Source organism: Mandrillus leucophaeus, unplaced genomic scaffold, assembly GCF_000951045.1.
Source record: "Mandrillus leucophaeus isolate KB7577 unplaced genomic scaffold, Mleu.le_1.0 Scaffold171, whole genome shotgun sequence".
NCBI classification, from domain to species: domain Eukaryota; kingdom Metazoa; phylum Chordata; class Mammalia; order Primates; family Cercopithecidae; genus Mandrillus; species Mandrillus leucophaeus.
Window position 1 is genome coordinate 2,848,350 of NW_012101710.1, and position 5,130 is coordinate 2,853,479.

The following is a 5,130-nucleotide window of genomic DNA, read 5'->3' on the forward strand; positions in this document are numbered from 1 at the left end:
TCCCGGGCTCAGGCCATTCTCCTGCCTCAGCCTCCTGAGTAGCTGGGACTACAGGCACCCGCCACCACGCCCAGCTCAGTTTTTGTATTTTTAGTGGAGACGGGGTTTCACCATGTTATCCAGGGTGGTCTCAGTCTCCTGACCTCGTGATCCACCCACCTCGGCCTCCCAAAGTGCTGGGATTACAGGTGTGAGCCACCACGCCTGGCCTCATTATATATTTTTAATACACATTGCAATGAACAATGAACATATAGTCTTTAAAATTAAAAAGATTTTAAAAGGTTTGTCCGTGAACCTTTTTTTTTTTTTTTTTTTGAGACAGGGTCTTGCTCTGTCACCCTGGCTGGAGTGCAGTGATGCAATCTCTGCTCACTACAACCTCCACCTTCTGGGCTCAAGTGATCCTCCCACCTCAGCCTCCTGAGTCGCTGGGACTATGCCTGGCTAATTTTTAAATCGTTGGTAGAGACAGAGGTTTTATCATGTTGCCCAGGCTGTTCTCAAACTTCTGGCTTCAAACCATCGTCCTGCTTTGGCCTCCCAAAGTGCTGGGATTACAGGCATGACCCAGCACATCAGCCAACATAAACCTATTAAAGTCTTCTCCCACCCCTCTAAGTGGGGTCTGAGCGTCAGGGTCTGGGCCCACCAGACCTAAGGGACCTGAGTCCCAGGCTGGCTTCGGAACGGAGATCTGGCGCCGTGTAGGAAAACTGAACCCTGCCGGGTGCAATGGTTCATGCCTGTAATCCCAGCACTTTAGGAGACCAAAGCAGGAGGATCACTTGAGCTCAGGAGTTCAAGACCAGCCTGGGCAACGTGGCAAAACCCCGTCTCTACCAAAACTACAAAAACTTTGCTGGATGGCCGGGCGCGGTGGCTCAAGCCTGTAATCCCAGCACTTTGGGAGGCCGAGACGGGCGGATCACGAGGTCAGGAGATCGAGACCATCCTGGCTAACCCGGTGAAACCCCGTCTCTACTAAAAAATACAAAAAAACTAGCTGGGCGAGGTGGCGGGCGCCTGTAGTCCCAGCTACTCGGGAGGCTGAGGCAGGAGAATGGTGTGAACCCAGGAGGCGGAGCTTGCAGTGAGCTGAGATCCAGCCACTGCACTCCAGTCTGGGCGACAGAGCGAGACTCTGTCTCAAAAAAAAAAAAAAAAAAAAAAAAAAAAAAAAAAAGGTACAACAGGAGAAACTGAGGTTAGAAGAAAGGACTTCACACAAGGGCCCAGCCCTCCCAGTGGTCCTTTTCTTTTCAAATGGAGTCTCATGTCACCCAGGCTGGAGTGCAGTGGTGCAATCTTGCCTCTCGGATTCAAGTCATTCTCCTGCTTCAGCCTCCTGAATAGCTGAGATTACAATCACCCACCACCACACCCGGCTAATTTTTGTATTTTTAGTAAAGACAGAGTTTCATCATGTTGGCCAGGCTGGTCTCGAATTCCTGACCTCAGGTGATCTGCCCGCCTTGGCCTTCCAAAGTGCTGGGATTATAGGCATGAGCCACTGCGCCCAGTCCTGCCACGGGTTTTGAAGCCTATTATTGAATTACACCCATCCTTCCTGGATGATTTGGTTGTCAGCTGGTTCAGGGAGTGAAAAATCGTACCAGTGATTCCAGAGGGCGTTTCCTGTCTCCAGAAAGGAATCCAGGGAACAGCTGCCTCACAGGTTGCGATGAGGATGATGGGAACGCAGACCTTAAAGTGATTTAAACAGTAGCTGGGATTTAGCAAATACCCAGCAAACATCAGCGGCCTTCTTGGTTCAAGATATAGAAAGAAGAAGAAAAGAAGAGGGTGCTGGGCACAGTGGCTCACGCCTGTAATCCCATCACTTTGGGAGACCAAGAGAGCAGGATCGCTTGAGCTGGAAGTTTGAGACCAGCCTGGGCAACATAGCAGGATCCTACCTTTACAAAAACTAACTAACTAACTAACTAAATAAATAAAATGACCTGGGCATGGGGTCCCACGCCTGTAGTCCCAGCTACTGAGGAGGTTGAGTGGGGAGGATCACTCGGGCCCAGGAGTTCCAGGCTGTAGAGAGTTATGACTGCACTACTGCACTCCAGCCTGGGCAGCACAGTGACCCTGTCTCTAAAAACAAAAATAAAAATAATTTTAAAAAATCAAAAAGGCAAGAGGAGATGAAAAAGAGAAAGGATAACAGCTCTACCACACTGACAACATTGTGTTTTCTTTTATTTTATTTTTTGAGACAGAGTCTAGCTCTGTCACCCAGGCTGGAATGCAGTGGCACAATCTCGGCTCACTGCAACCTCTGCCTCCCAGGCTCAAGCGATTCTCCTGCCTCAACCTCCTGAGTAGCTGGGATTACAGGCACACGCCACTATGCCTGGCTAATTTTTGTATTTTAGTAGAGATGGGGTTTCACCATGTTGGCCAGACTGGTCTTCAACTCCTGACCTCAGGTGGTCTGCCCACCTCGGCCTCCCAAAGTGCTGGGATTACAGGCATGAGCCATCGCGCCCGGTCATGTTTTCATTTTTAAGGTTAATGCCCAAGGCCAGGCCAGGTGCAGTGGCTCATGCCTGTAATCCCAGCACTTCAGGAGGCCAAGGCAGGTGGATCACCTGAGGTCAGGCGTTCAAGACCAGTCTGAGTAACCCTGTCTCTTCTAAAAATACAAAAATTAGCTGAGTGTGGTAGTGCATGCCTATAATCCCAGCTACTCAGGAGGCTGAGGCATGAGAATCACTTCAACCCAGGAGGCAGAGGTTGCAGTGAGCCGAGATCGCGCCACTGCACTCCAGCTTGAGTGATGGAGTGAGACTGTCTCAAAAATCAATTTAATTATTTAGTTAATTAAAGTTAATGCCTAGGACTGGCCATGTTCCAGAGCTTTGCTGTCCACTGCAGTAGCCACTGGCCACATGTGCCTATTGAGTCTTGAGATGCAGAACTGTGAAGTGCTGTGCTGGTGGTGGGGAGCTGATGTGCACTGGTACTGCTATCCCTCCCTTGACAGATAAGGGCCCTAGTGGTGGGGAGCTGATGTGTATGTGTACTGCTATCCCTTCCCTGACAGATGGGGGCCCTGGTGGTGGGGAGCTGATGTGCATGTGTACTGCTATCCCCTCCCCTGACAGATAAGGGCCCTGGTGGTGGGGAGCTGATGTGTACGTGTACTGCTATCCCTCCCCTGACAGATGGAGGCCCTGGTGGTGGGGAGCTGATGTGCACGTGTACTGCTATCCCTCCCTTGACAGATGAAGGCCCTGCTGGTGGGGAGCTGATGTGCATGTGTACTGCTATCCCTCCCCTGACAGATAAGGGCCCTGGTGGTGGGGGAGCTGATGTGCACATGTACTGCTATCCCTCCCTTGACAGATAAGGGCCCTGGTGGTGGGGAGCTGATGTGCACTGGTACTGCTATCCCTTCCCTGACAGATGGACGCCCTGGTGGTGGGGAGCTGATGTGCACTGGTACTGCTATCCCTCCCCTGACAGATAAGGGCCCTGGTGGTGGGGAGCTGATGTGCACGTGTACTGTTATCCCTACCCTGACAGATGGAGGCCCTGGTGGTGGGGGAGCTGATGTGCACGTGTACTGTTATCCCTCCCCTGACAGATGGGGGCCCTGGTGGTGGGGAGCTGATGTGCATGTGTACTGTTATCCCTCCCCTAACTCCTCCCCATGGAGAGAATTGAGAAGAGCTTGAGAATCCCAGAAGCCAGCAGCATGGGAGCTACAGGATCACACAGGGGTGGGAGGAGACAGGCACTGACCTCTGATGTCCCAGGGCAGGAGGGGCACCCTGCTTGGGCTTGTACTGCTTTGCCACATGGCTCTGGGGAAGGTGAAGCTGACTTCCGGCACATGGAGAGTGTTCTCATCTAAACAGTGAGACCGGAGGCAAGAGAAGGTGATGATTTTTAGGGACCACCCAGTGAATCATGGGAATAAAACTAAATAATGGATAATACCTACAACAGATTGAGCACCTACCAAAAGCTAGGCTCTTTTACTTAAGCTACTTCATGTGTGTTCCCCACAGACCTGGGAGGGGATTATTTTTTATGTGAGCTCCTGTCCTTTGTCCTTTCTGGAAACTCTACTGTCCCCAGAAAAGGGGTCTTGTCCCAGACCCCAAGAGCAGGTTCTTGGATCTTGTCCAGGAAAGAATTCAGGGCGAATCACAGAGGATACTGAAGTTAAGATAGTTTATGGCTGGGTGCAGTGGCTCAAGTTCATAATCCCAGCACTCTCGGAAACTGAGGTAGGCAGATCACCTGAAGTCAGGAGTTTAAGACCAGCCTGGCCAAAATGGTGAAACCCCATCTGTACTAAAAAATGCAAAAATTAGCTGGGTGTGGTACCACACCCCTGTAATCCCAGCTACTTGAGAGGCTGAGGCAGGAGAATCACCTGAACCTGGTAAGCACAGGTTGCAGTGAGCTGAGATCGTGCCACTGCACTCTAGCCTGGGTGACAAAGTGAGACTCCATCTCAAAAGAAAAAAAAAAAGGTTGTTAGAGACAACTCTATTACAGAGTACAGCATCCTCAGAAAGCAGGTGGTGGGGCCAGGTGCAGTCGCTTAATGCCTGTAATCCCAGCACTTTGGGAGGCTGAGGCAGGAGGATTGCGTTAGCCTAGGAGTTCAACACCAGCCTGGGCAACACAGCAAAATCCCATCTCTGCAATATCAAAATTAGCCTGGTGTGGTGTCACACACCCCAGCTACTGGGGAGGCTGAGGTGAAAAGATCCCTTAAGCTAGGGAAGGCAAGACAGCAGTGAGCCATGACTGCACCACTGCACTCCAGCCTGGGCGACAGCAAGACCCTGTCTCAAAAAAATCATTAAAAATAAAAATAAGGAATAATATACTTTATTTCAAAGGCTTGTGATCAGCTTGTGACTGGCTATTAGTATTGTTACTTCCCTACATTACTGTTGATTTCAGCAAGAATTTAAGAGTGTCTTATTATTTTTAAAGCAAAACCTATTCTTAAACTAAACATGATTTTTGTTCTTAAAGCACTGGGTCATTTCCATGAGTTCTGGATCTTTATTAGATTTGTTAACATCATTTTTTTTTTTTTTTTTTTTGAGACGGAGTTACCCAGGCTGGAGTGCAGTGGTGCGATCTCGGCTC